Consider the following 14,695-nt stretch of genomic DNA (forward strand, 5'->3'; position numbering starts at 1 on the left):
AGCCTGATATTATCACTAGAAACGCTATTCTATGATTATCAAGTAGTTTGGAATCCATACTCAAAAAAAAAAAAAAAACACTGTGAAAGCAATGTAAATTACGAGCGTGTACTAGCTTGCCACCCGCGCTGTTTCCCCGCTGGTATTCTGTTATATATTATTCATAAACATACTCACACTTTATATTTCTATTACTTTATTACACCTATATATATCTACAGTATTTATCCATAAGTTTCCTTCAGTAATAGTAGTTTATTTTCAATTCAGGCATTCACTTTTTCGTTCAGTAAACTAGCGTAGAGAGCAAAGCATTCACTTTCACTGTCATTACTCGAAGTATTGTACTCATATTCATATATTAGTAATTATTTACATTTCTATTTACATTTTCTATTCTATTTACATTATTTACATTTCTATTTTATTTACACTATGTTATACACTGTCATTTGCAGTAACTAAGGGCTCCTTTCCCTTGGAGCCACACTGTAGCACTCATACTGGGAGTTTATCACCATTTTCTTCACTGGCTCTTCACACGATTCACCAGAAAGATTGTAGTCACTGTCCATCACTATCATGGATAAATTAGCCAGTTCACATTCCACAGCAGAGTCACTTAGTCCTTTACCCCTTCCCACATGAGGGCTAGTAGGGGTACAGGTCACAGGGCCCTCTAGAAGCGGCGGAAATGGAGGGGCATGAGTGCGACGTGGTTTCATCTCGGGAGACAACACTAAACTGAATGACGAGGCCGATATGGGGCCGCCAGGGGTTGACAAAGTCAGCGTGGTGACAGCTGCTATTTTATATGCTGTTAAATGATTGGCAGGAAATCTAGACAATACATAATATATCAGGTAGTTACAGGTGAATGTAAATATCACTTAGGCTTCTCCCTTCCTTTCTAATATATATTTTTATTAGGAGAACAGGTCACACGGCATATTTCAAGGGGAAATAAACAGGAAAAATTAGCGAATGAGTGCACAAGGGGTGTTGCCAGGTGATAATTAGCCAATTCCAGGTGTATGGCACTATCAATTACCTCTTTTCCTTTTTATATATATTATTTTGTATAAGAGTAGGGCATAGGGCTCATTTCAATGGATTAAATGAGTGGAAAAATCCGGGCAAGATTTGCGTAGCGTGGCACAGCTGGGGGAGGTGGAAGGAGAAGGTAATGGAGGGAAGGTAGGGAGGGGAGTCAAGAACGGGGAGAAATGGCTATATTGTCAACAATGGATGGGAGTACAGATGACATTAGCAGCAATGACTATTGTTGGACACTGGCAGAACAGACAGATGATATAAGCAACCACTTGAAAGCCCGGGCGAATTCAAAATAACACAGAATCGCAAAAGTGATGCCCAGCAGTGTGATCCAATGCACCCGAGTGTCACGAAAGTGATGCCCCGTGGTTAAGGGTTAATGACCTAGTGCAGCTTGTACAGCACCTTACCCATATCCCTGACTGCCTTGGAGAGAGTTCCAACATATTTGACCTCTTCTTTACAACTAATCTTTCTGCTTACGCTGTTAATCTTTCCTCTCCACTGGGCCCATCTGATCACAACCTTTTTTCTTAACCTGTCCTATCACTCCAATACAGCCTGTGGACACTCCGAAGAAACGTCGGTTGTGGTACTTTGGAGCTGCTGATTAGGAGTCCCTCTGGCAGTAATTCTTTGATCTTCCCTCGAATGATTGTTGCTTCCATGGCCAGGAGTCATCTGAAAGTGCCTCATGCATTATGGAGATTATCCTCTCGGGCATGGAAGCATACATTCCTTTCTCATATCCTTTGATTAATGAAAAAAAGTCTTGGTTTAGTCACGCCTGTTCTAATGCTGTCCGCAACAAGGAGTGGGTCTATAAAAGATACCGGAGCCAACCCTCCCCTGAATCTCATCTTTTTTATGTTTCTGCCCAGAATCATGCTAAGTCTGTTCTTTGCCCTGCTAAAAATAAATTCATCCATACTAAATGCTCTCAACTCTCCAACTCGAATTCTTCCCGCTCCTTCTGGCACCTTGCCAAAAATCTTTCTAAGAATTATACCTCATCATCCTTCCCTCCTCTTTTCTACTCTGATAGTTCTGTAGCTATTTTGTCTATTGATAAAGCAGATCTCTTTGCTCAGACTTTCTCCTCCAGTTCCACTTTAGATGATTCTGGTGCTGTTCCTCCTTCACTTCCCCTCTCTGACTTCCTCATGGCTGATATAAAAATTTTTTCAGCTGATGTATTTTCTGCCATCACTGGCCTCAATATTAACAAGGCATATGTGTCTGATGGGGTCCCTGCTTTTGTCCTCAAGAACTGTGCTTACATCCTGCCCAGGTAAACTCTTTGTATCAGCTCTTATCTTCCTACTTAGTGGAAGTTTGCCCTCATTCAGCCTGTCCCAAGGAAGGGTGACCATTCCCAACCCTCTATTTCCCAATTGCTATAACATCGTGTGTCTCAAATATTTTCGAGTCTATTCTTAACGAAAAAAATGTAAAGCAAATTTCCATTCATAACCTTTCTGATCGTCAGTATGGGTTCCGTCAGGGACACCCCACTGGCGATCTATTCAGCTCCTCCTGGCCATCCTCCTTTCGGGACTTTGGCGAAAGCTTTGCCATTGCACTTGACATCTCAAAGGCTTTCGATCGAGTCTGGCATATATCTTTAATTTCCAAACTTCCCTTTTACTGTTACTATCCATCTATGTGCCTTTATCTACAGCTTCCTTTCTTGTCATTATATAACTGCTGTTGTAGAGGGCCACCGTTCGTCTCCTAGATCTATCAACAGTGGTGTTCCTCAGAGCTCTGTCTTGTCATCAACTCTCTTCTTTTTATTCATCAGTGACCTTCTAAGCTGTACATCTAACCCTATCCACTCATACTCTGATGATTTCACCCTTCACCTTTCCATTCGGTTCCCGCAACGTCCATCTCAGCAGTTACTTCAACAAACAAAGTGATGAGGCTATTGCACACCTAATGTCTGACTTGGCTTGTATCTCTGAGTGGGGTAAAAGTAATCTTGTGTTTTTAATGCATCAAAGACTCAGTGCTTACTCCTATCAACCCGACAAAATCTTCCATAGGAATACCCACTAATGTTTAATAATATCCAGCTCAATCCTGTATCATCCTTGAACTTACTTGGGTTTTCTTTCTCTCGGGACTTATCTTGGAAAGGTCATATTACATCTCTTGTAAAATCTGCTTCCGAGAGATTAGGTGTGCTAATCCAACTCCATACCTACTTTACCGCTGCACAGTTGTTGACTTTATACATGGGTTTTATTCACCTCTGTGTGGAGTACAACTCTCATGTGTGGGGAGGCTTCCCACATACAGCTCTTCTGTGGAGTCAAATGCTCTTTGTCTATCTCTTCCTCTTACTGGCTTCCTTCAACCTCTGTCTCTTCGCCGCACTGTTGCATCTTTATCTCTTTTTTATCGCTACTTCAATGGACACTGCTTCTCTGAACTGTCTGCTTACATCCCTCCACCTCTACGATGGCTGCATAGTACCTGTCTAGCAACAAACTCTCATCCCTTATCTGGCCAACTCTCTAGTGCAAGAGTTAACCGTTACTCCCAATCCTTCATTTATGCAACAGGTTTACTTTGGAACTGTCTCCCTCTGTCTGTATTCTGTATTTCCTGCGTCTTATACTCTCCAGTCTCTGAAACGAAGTGTGTCCAGGTATCTCGAAATGAACGGATCTTGAATTTGGCTCTGTTTTGTGTTGATAAAAATTTTTTTCTGGGAAGGAATTGTTTTAAGGTTCCTGGCCTTTGGTTCCCTCTTCCTTGTATAAAAAGAGAAAACAGACCTTGACCTACTTTGACCAATTTTGAACACATATTAGACATTCATCCCTACTACCTTTAAAATTTTGTGATGATATCTTGAGCGGTTGCTAAGTTATCATGGTAACATAGACGTAGACAGACAGACAAATAAAAAATAATACCAGCTTTGCTATCGTGGTTGGTACATATGAAAGGAAAGATGAAAGAAATAGAAAGAAAAGAGGGTAAACAAAGATGAAGTATGCCAAATCTGAAGGAAGAAGTAGAGGACACGACTTCCAGTCAAGTGATGATGGCTGCCACCACCTATCACCAAACCGAGCTGATATTAGACCTTACACAAAAGTAACTCATCACTGCCAGAGCCAGTAAATGGGGGAGAGATAATGAGATGAAAAGCTTTTGACTCCATCCTATTGAGAAAGGCTGTATGTGGGGAACCTCACCACACATGAGAGTTATACTCTACACAGGGGGCGAATAACATCCGTGTATAAGTCAAAAACTGTACAGGGGTAAAGAAGGTAGGGAATCAGCTTAGCACACCTAATTTCTTGGAGGCAGATTTTACAAGAGATGTGATATGATCTTTCCAATATAAATCGCGAGAGAATGAAACCCCACATATGTTTAAGGATAATGCAGGATTGAGCCATTCCATCACAAAATGTTCGCAGATGCTATTATCTTTCTTTCCACACTACTATTGAGATGACAAGGACCAGTTATAACCAAATAGTAAAAAAAAAAAAATATGTTTGCATATTTTTGCGTGTCGCGATTTTCTACGACTTCGCGCCATCCCGCCGTGCGCGATAGCCAACATTTTTTATGGTATTTTTCTGACACTCTCTGTACTTACTGTGACCTAATGCAGAAAGAATTAGATCTCTGTCAATTGCCGGTCACTTGAAAGAAACGAACAAACGCATAGACATTTTAGCTTGCCGCAATTTCAAAAAATTTTGCGCCGTCGCGTCGCGCGCGATCGCCATTTTTTCTAACATTTCCTGGTCACACCCCGACCTAATGCAAAACGAATTTCGTCGATATCTACAGTATTACTAGCATCGTGAAAGAAACGAACAAACGCAATAACAGACACACACTGGTTGACCTTATTTAGACTGTGTTGTGCATCACAGGTTGTCATGATGTAATACTAATATAATTATACCATGTAAAATATACGATAAACAAGTAAACCCTGATGTAGAAAGTATTGTTTTTTCTTTTTTTACTTCTTAAGTTAATCTGTTTCAGTTGTCTGCTAGGTGCACGAGTGAAGGCAGACGAATACACAAGCAAACTTACTTAGGACAAAAACATGTTAGTTTATAAATGTAGTCTCTTTTCACAGAACGTTTTCCATTCCCTTCAGGCACTAAGATATCTGCAAAGATAAAGTTATATGAAATTCCAAAGTTCACCTCACTTACATTTCTTCAGACTTTACGTACTAAGAATTCTTTCTGAGTATTAGTTTTTTTTTTTCTTCATTATCCATTCTAGTGTGAAGTGTGTGTGTGTGTGTGTGTGTGTGTGTGTGTGTGTGTGTGTGTGTGTGTGTGTGTGTGTGTGTGTGTGTGTGTGTGTGTGTGCTCTTACCTAATTGTTCTTACCTAATTGTATCTTTACAGGAATGAGTCAAGCTCGTACTGTCCCGTGTCTTAAACCATATTTATCGTACATATCCTTAAATTTGTGAATTGTTTTGGCACACACTATTTCATTCGGTAGTGCATTCCATTGATCAATTGCTCTGTTTGGGAAACTGAATTTCCTTACGTCTTTATCACCTCTCTTCTTATGCAGTTTTTTGCAGTGTCCTCTTGCTGATGCTTCTCCATATGTTAAGTAATCATTTATGTCTATTTTCTCCTTTCCTGATATGCACTTATATAGCATTATCATGTCACCTCTTTTCCTTCTCTCCTGTAGTGTTGGTAGATTCAGTTTATTTAGTCTTTCTTCGTAGCTTAGGTCCCTTAAGCTTGGTATCCATCTTGTAGCGGCCCTTTGAACTTTTTCAATCTTGTTTATATGCTTTTTGAGATGAGGACTCCAGACTACTGATGCATATTCCAGGGTTGGTCTAATGAATGATGTTATTATCCTTCTTAGCATGTCTTCATTTATATATGTGAATGCTATTCTCATATTTGCAAGCAGTGTATACATGTTCCGTACCTTCTCGCTGATGTGGTCAGCCGGAGATAGTCTGTTATTGATAATCACACCTAGGTCTTTCTCTCTTTCTGATGTGTATAGGGTTTTATTTCCTAACTTATAATCCCAATCAGGTCTTTTTCCACTTTTACCAAACTTAATTACATGACACTTGTCCACATTGAATTCCATTTGCCATGTACTACTCCATTCATGAAGTTTATTTAATTCTTCTTGTAGCTCCCTACAAGAGTCTGTGCTAGTAATTCTCCTTTGTATTTTTGCATCATCTGCAAACATATTTAGATAGCTATAATTTCCAGTGTTACTGTTTATATCATTTATATACACTAAAAACATGATTGGTGCCAGCACCGAACCCTGTGGTACTCCACTAGTCACTTCTTTCCATGATGAGTAGTTTCCTCTTAGTACTGTCCTCATTTCTCTTTTTATGAGAAAGTCTTGCATCTAACAAAACAGTTTGCCTCGAATTCCTCCTTGATGGTACAGTTTCCATAAAAGTCTTTGGTGTGGTACTGTGTCAAAAGCTTTCTTGAAATCTAAATAGATACTGTCCACCTATCCTTCCCTTTCCTGTATTGTGTTTGTTACTCTGTCATAGTAGCTCAACAGATTAGTAACACATGATTTTCCTTTTCTGAAACTAAACTGTCTTTCTGTTATCATACTGTGTTCTTCTAGATGATTTACCCAAGCTTTTCTTATAAGTTTTTCTAATACCTTGCTTACAATACTGGTTAGTGATATTGGTCGGTAGTTGAGAGGATTTTGTCTATTTCCTTTCTTGAATAAGGGGAATATATTTGGTTTTTTCCAAATATCAGGTAGTTTCCCTTGACTCAAGGATTTCTTGAAAATTAAAAATAATGGTTTACTTAACTCCTTTGCACATTCTCGTAATACCCAACATGAAATTTCATCAGGACCACTTGCTTTTCCTCTGTCTAATCTACTTAACTCCTCCTGTATTACTTTTTCTGCTATTTGTATATCTGGTAGTATGTGTGGACATGCGTGTTCCACATAGTCCCTCTCAAAATTTTTTTCTTCTGTAAAAACTAATTGGAAATTCTTATTTAGTGCTTCACAAATATCTTTCTCTTGTGTATAAGTGATTCCATCGTCCGTAATGGATTGTATTATATCTTTTACTTTGGTTTTGCTTCTGATATAGCTGCAAAACAGCTTTGGTTGATCACTACTTTTATTTATTATATCCTCCTCAAACTGTTTTTGGGCTTCCCTCCTTATTCTTGTATAGTCGTTTCTTGCCTGTTTGTAATTATTATACGCCCTTTCACTATTGTGTCTTCTGTATCTATTCCACAACAAATCTCTTCTTTCTTTTGACTTTTTACATTCTGTCTGGCAATAGATAGACATTCCGTATTGAACCATTTTTGTATTTTCTTATCTGCTTCTTTGTGCTGTGGGATGTACTTCTGGACTCCTATTTTATAAAATTCACACAATTTTTTCTATACAGTATTTAAATCTTGTCCTCTAAGCTCATTTTCCCAATCAACTTCTAAGAAATACTTCTTTAGGTCTTGATAATTTCCCTTTTTATAGTTTAGGCTCTTTTTGTAACTGTCATTGCTGTTTACTATGTCATATGCTATCCTGATGTTATAATTTAGTACTGCATGATCGCTTTTGCCGAGTGGAGGGTGATATATTAAACTGTCAATGTCATTTTCTTGCCTAGTAAATATTAGATCTAGCACTGAAGGTACATCAAGTCCTCTTTTTCTGGTGGTTTCCCTCACATGTTGCGTTAAGAAAAACTCTTGTACGAGATCCAGGAGCTTTTCATCCCAACAGCTTTCTTGGCTATTTATATCTTAAGTATTCCAATTTATATTTGTATTGAAGTCCCCAGTTAGTATAATTCTTTCCGATTTCTCTTCCATTTTATGTAGCAATGATCTTATACTCTGAATTGTACTCTCTGCCAGGTCCTCATATTCATCTCTTTCCCATGTGTTTGATCTGGGTGGCATGTACAAATTGGCTACAATTACTTTACCTTCAGATGTGTCGATCTCTACTGCAATCAGTTCTACTTGTGATGGTATATCTAGGTTTATTTCCTTGACTTTTAGATTTTTCTTAGTTAATATTATAATTCCTCCTCCTTTTTTTAAATTTCTGTCTCTTCTCCATATATTGTATTCCTCTAAGTTTAGTATGTCATTGGATATCCTTGGTGTTAATTTTGTCTCAGTTAGGCATATTATTTGTGCATTTTCTCTGACATAATCATTCATCTCTAGTAATTTAGATACCATTCCATCCACATTTGAGTACATCAACTTTATCATCTTGTTTATATACTTTTCATGACATGGTTCTACTACCTTCTTCCTTTTTCTTCCATCCTGTTTGTGTACCACTTCGTACCTGCAATCCTATTACTTTGTAAAAAAGTTTCTTCTTCTCCTCTTCTGATCTTCCCTCATTTTTTGTTTTTGCTTCCTCCCTTTTCTCTTTCAGTAATTCCAGTTCCTCTTGTGTTAGGCATCTTTTTATCCATACATTTTTGAACTCCTCTTTTTCCATAAGATTCTTTGCATTTTTTAGTATCTCTTCCACAGTGTTTACACTCTGGAAAGTCACCTTTAGAGGTCTTGTCTTGCTTTTCTCTTATTTCCCTAACCTTTTGTGTTCCTCTATGTCTTTACTACAGATTTCCTCTGATACTTCTTTCAGTAAGCTCATTACATTTGCCATCTCCTTTTTGTCTCTAGTGATCTTGTTTTTAACTTCTTCCTCTTCTATACCAGTGATTACTATTGATTTATTTATCTCTACTGAATCTCTGACTAACTTTGGATTGTTTTGGATTATTCTTTTCACTTCTTTTTAATGCTTTTTTCCTCCACCCTTGTTTCTAAGTCTTTCTTTACTTTCACCATTGCAGCATACGTGGTTTCTACATCATTTTTGTAGCTTTGCGCTTGCACAGCTTCATTCACCTGTGTTATCTTCTCCTCAATATCACTGCTCTGGTCCATAAGACTGCTTGCTTGCCTAATTGTCTCTGTGTTATTTTTGAACTCTTCCATAACACTTTCGTGATTGACTACTGTACTTGCCATTTCACTCACTTTCTTCCTAAGCATACTCAATTCCACTGTTTGTTCACTGATGGTTGTGTCTTTCTTATTGGCCTCCCTTCCTAGTTTTTCTATCTCTTCCTTTTGCAAGTGCATTTGCTTCTTTATTTCATCAATTTCATTTTTGAAAGCCATTTCTAGTTTGTGTACACGTTCAACCAGTCTATTGTGAGTCTCCACTTCAACCAGTTCGTGGTAGAAATCATCATTTTGCTTTTTACTTTTATCCCTTTTCTTTTCCAAATTTGTTTTACCGAAGTATGTATCCATTTTGTAATACTAAATGAACAGAGTATGTACTTACAGAGTATGTACACTTTCCCCATGTTGCTGTAGTCTAAACAAACCCAGCTGACTCAGCGCATCGTAGTTCTTTGTTCTGTTTGAACCAGTCTTATTTAAACTTATTATTTCTTTTCCTTTTAATAATGAAAAATCATTTAGTCTAACCTGGTACAGAGCTTGACTCATTCAAAGATACTAATTTAGGTAATTCCACTGGCCGTGTTGGTCTGGTACTGAGCGCCGATGACGGACGTCTACCTCCGATGACTCCCTCTGTGTGTGAGTGTGTGTGTGTGTGTGTGTGTGTGTGTGTGTGTGTGTGTGTGTGTGTGTGTGTACCAAGTCAATTTTGTCTCAGCCCCACCTCCTAACCCTCACTATTCGGAATGTGAACCGTTGTTAATGTCTATCTATCTATCTATCTATTGCCAGACGCCTCAATCCAGTTTGGGGTGGGCACAAACAAATCGCCTCCAAGTCGCCCTGTCCCCCGCCATTTCACTGCCCTGCTCCCAACTCACACACCCCTCTCTCATATACCTCTCCATCCCATCCCTCCATCTCATCCTCGGCCTCCCCCTCCCTCTTCCCCCCTCCACCTTACTCACATACACTCTCTTCGTCAGTCTTTCACCCTCCATCCTCTCCACATGGCCAAACCACCTCAGTGTGTTCCTCCTAACGCTTCCTATCACATCCACATCTACACCACAACGCTCCTTTATATCCTCATTCGTCAGCCTGTCTCTCCACGTGACTCCACAGGCTTCTCTTAAATAGCTCATTTCCACTGCTCTCACTCTTGACTTGTGTCCTTCCAACAATGTCCAAGCTTCACTTCCGTACGTTGGAGTTGGTATCACAATACTGTCATGTAGTAACTTTTTCACTTCCATGCTCACTTCCCTGTTTCTTATCACTGCTTTCAAAGAACCGGCAACCTTTCTTCCCTGCTGTACCCTTTCAAGCACTTCACCCTCCAAACCTCCATCCTTACTCATCACACTACCCAAGTACTTAAACGTACTCACATTTTCCAATTCCTCACCATCCAACCTCGCTGTACATTCACTGACTTCACCTCTCTCAAAGACCATCACTTTACTCTTCCCTACATTCACTTTTAGATTCCGTTTCTTACACACTCTCTCAAACTCATCCACCAAGCCCTGCAGCTCCCCTTCGTCTTCACTCAACAACACAGTATCATCTGCAAACAATAGTACAGGGAGTTTCCAAACACTACCTTCTCTCACCAGGGCCACTCCAACATCCACTACCCTACCTTGTACCTCTTTTATTACCCCATCCATGTACAGATTGAACAACCATGGAGACATGACACATCCCTGTTTCAAACCAACTTTCAAAGAGAAAAATTCACTTAGTTCACCATCCACACGCACTGCAACCTTCGCACCACCATACATACTCTTCACAGCATTCAACAACTTCCCATCTACTCCATATATTCTTAACACTTTCCACAATCCTTGTCTATCCACCCTGTCATATGCTTTCTCCAACTGTAAAGGATTAATTACGAAGCTGCTAGAGAGACCGCCTTAACACTGCCGAAATCAATGTAGTCCAAAACGTTACAGAATCTGGCTGGAATGTCATCTATACGAGCAGAAAGTAATGTTATATTCCTCCCCTCACTTCCCAGCAGATTTTCCCAAGGTACCGTATATTAACTCATCTAAACGCAAGTTGTGTATAAGATTGCTTTTATATATACATTTATAAACTCATTTAAGCTTAACTCGTGCATATGACTCCTGGTGTAAACCTTTCCGTTCTTAGTACAGCTTCAGCTGGTCGATTTTCATCCCTTGCAGCACTTTTACAGAATTCACTTGGGGAATAAGACAGTAGTGAAGTTTTACATGCTTTCCATAATACCAATTTGTGATAAGCACCATACTGAATTGTTAGTATCGTTTTCAGGCACAGCAGGCAGGATGGAGGGACGGCAGTTTTAGGACATGCTTAACAGTTCGGCCGACATCAGAAGTCTTGCTGTCATTTCTAGCTTATCTCTCCACAGATTTCGAAAATATATGAGGATAATGAGACACTGATAACTACTTTGACTGCAGATCATTATCATCCGCTTTGTTATCCTGTGGATTCAAATACCAATTTTCAAGGTTCATGGGAAAAAAGCACTACACTCTAAAGGACTTTCGATGTCAGCTTCATATATTAAATAATTTATAGTCATATAGAGAGGGTTATGATACAGTGCGATAAAAAAAAATCCTGTGGTAATAAGGAACTACTTTGAGCTAGTTTATCTTGTAAATCCTTTATAAAATACTTAACCAAGGTTAATCTCTTCACGCTTGCTCAGATCAACAATTTATCGTGTGTGTGTGTGTGTGTGTGTGTGTGTGTGTGTGTGTGTGTGTGTGTGTGTGTGTGTGTGTGTGTGTGTGTGTGTGTGTCCCTCCACAGAATTTTATGCAGCTCATAATTAAGGGGTTGATAGGTTTGATACTCTTAGGCTCCTATGACTTTCTTTCGACTGAATAAAATTGTTTGGTATTCGCTTGCCAGATTAGCAGAGTTATTCCGACCATTGGAGAGTTAATGGGAGTAGATCGTAGCCCCAGTCGAACAGGGCAGTACTCCCGAGACGGATGGCAAACTAGTGACGGAGAGCTGGAGCTCCCGTTTCATCAGCCCTCAGGACCTTTTCCTGACCATCTCAATTTGCTGAAGGTTTTTAGTGTTTCCATTAACACAGAGAGTAGGCCAGCATAATTTCATTATACCTCCTCCTTCAGGCATCTACACCACACTACATGCACATTAGATCTCACATCTGTTTTCATCCCCCCCATATTTTTATGAATGGAGGACGTCTGTAATGTGGTGTATGGATTTTTTCATTAGTATTTCCTTTTTCTATTCATCTGTAGATTAAAAAAAAAAAGTATACAGTATGTGTTCAAGATGGATATGATCCTCTGCGGTTAACTGGAATAGCATACTACAATTACCTCACTCATGATAGGGTTGATGTTTTTTAAACTCTCCGGCCTATAAATATCACACAGCTGAATACATTCGTGTAGTAACAACTAGCATAAAATGCAAGAGAAGATGCGACAATTAAAGAGTTTATTCTTTATCTAGGCTACGGATACTCTCTGAGGCGACTAAAATTCCCTTGTTTAAGGTTGAATAAAATGCTCGTTTGAAATTTTAAACCACTGCACTCTGATTATCCCGTTCTAATGCTGTTCTTGTTACTTCCAGGGATTTTAATTTTGTCTGAGCGAGACTACTTGAATACTTGAACCCCTCCAGAACGAGAAGCGTTATGTAGTGTACTATATCGTCGTCTTCAGTAGCAGCAACATCAACATAATCCTCTTCCTCCTGCCTCCTCTTCTCCATCTTTCATCATCATCATCATCATCATCACGATCATCATTATCACCACTCAATAAAATTATATTAAACAATTACTTGCCCTTCCTGCAGTACACTTAGGGACCTGGTTGTAAATTAGACGGATTCGCGTCACACTCAAGAGAAGACTAGAACAAAGCACAAATTGATCGGTGGCCTTATTAACCCACGGCCAATCAAGAGGAACTAATCAAAGTCTTTTTCTCCTTCTTCATCTGTATCCTCATATAACCACACAAACATGGAAAATTTTATAAGGGGGGTTGAAGTGGGACGATTACGTAAAAGAAAAGCAAGTACAATCACCGAAAGTTCCTGCTATAAGGCAAACGTCTCACAATCATTCAACATACACTTCAACCTGGTAATAAACAACAAAGTTGTTGCCTATAGTCTCAAAATATTTGTCTGGCCTAATTTTAAACTTATTACTTATTGCACCAACCATTTATGCATGTTGCCTATTCTACCAAATCTGTTGTTCCAGTACGTGAACATAAAAGTAATATTTCCCAATATTAGCGTTCAAACAATCCCTTTCAATTTCTTTTCAGTATATCTCGTCAGAGAATCGTTATGTAATCGTATTTCGAATAAATTATCATATCTAAAACCATCAAATCTATTAGGTATTTAACCCTATGTTTTAGTAACACATTCACTAACCCCGGGTGTCTCACACCCGAAATTGGAAAATTGGAAAAAATACAGAATAGTGCTTTAATATAATAAATGTAAATGAATAAACTTTAGGTTTTGTACTTTTAGTTAATATTACAAAAAAATAAAAATCATATTATTTTATTATGAAAAATGAGTAATGATATCAGTGACTAAAAGTAGGGAAATTTTGGCTAGTTTCACGAAAAAATCATGCACACAAAAAAAATTCCTCATATATTTTTCGAAAACCTCCCAAGTCCTCCCAGGACCTTTGGGCCACCACTGAAGGGGTTGCCATTCGCCTGCTGCTGAGGTAAGAACCCGATGTCCACTTTGCTGTTCGACCCTTGCATGCCCGATGCAAGGCCTACAGCAGAGACCAACGTGCAGAGAGCAAAGGTGTATCAATCCTCTACCATAACTGCCTGCCAAATGAAGCTGCGCCAGGAGTGGTAACCTTGGGAGCATGGGAACCGCACACAATGGCAATGACGTCATGTGGGTCAGGTGGGATCACCCGGGGTTAATGTTCTAAGGTATACTTACTTAATTCTTCGCTAAGCCATTTTTTTTTTTTTTTTTTTTAAGAAACATTATTTTCGTTTTTTGGTCCTTCTTAATAGGAAAAATTTCGCAGGTATGAGATGATTGTGGCTGTGCGCTGCATTCCATCGAGTTTGTTTTTATCCATGAAAAGGTTCAAGAACCATTGCAGCACAATATATATTTGAAGTGTGGGTACGCATATGATGTATAGAGCTTAAAAACGTCATTAGGCAATTACCATTAAAGTTCCCTGCAATGAAGTTGTACATTTTGTTTGCCTTGTTATTGGTTGCAATTCCTCGTTTTCGGTTTCTGAGGTTGTTACTGATAACCCCAAATCCTCCTCGTTTTTCACTTCCATCAGTGGGGTATTTGGACATACAATATTCTTGTGTATATTTTTTTTTTTTAGCTAAAGCTCATATATGTTATTGTCACCAAAGTTCATTATATTTTTGTCACCAAAGTTCGTCATCTTACATTTATCTACATTAACTTTCACCTTCCATTTTTAACTACAATTAATTGATTTATCTAAGACGTTTTGTATAGGTTCATACTCTGGTTTGGCAATTACCTTGTTTCCAATCTTCGTGCCATCTGCAAATTTCACTGCCCTAAAAATGCGTCCATTTTCCAGATCA

This window comes from Coenobita brevimanus, chromosome 22 (assembly GCF_032717465.1).
Source record: "Coenobita brevimanus isolate Jiangsu-jjx chromosome 22, ASM3271746v2, whole genome shotgun sequence".
Lineage (NCBI taxonomy): Eukaryota > Metazoa > Arthropoda > Malacostraca > Decapoda > Coenobitidae > Coenobita > Coenobita brevimanus.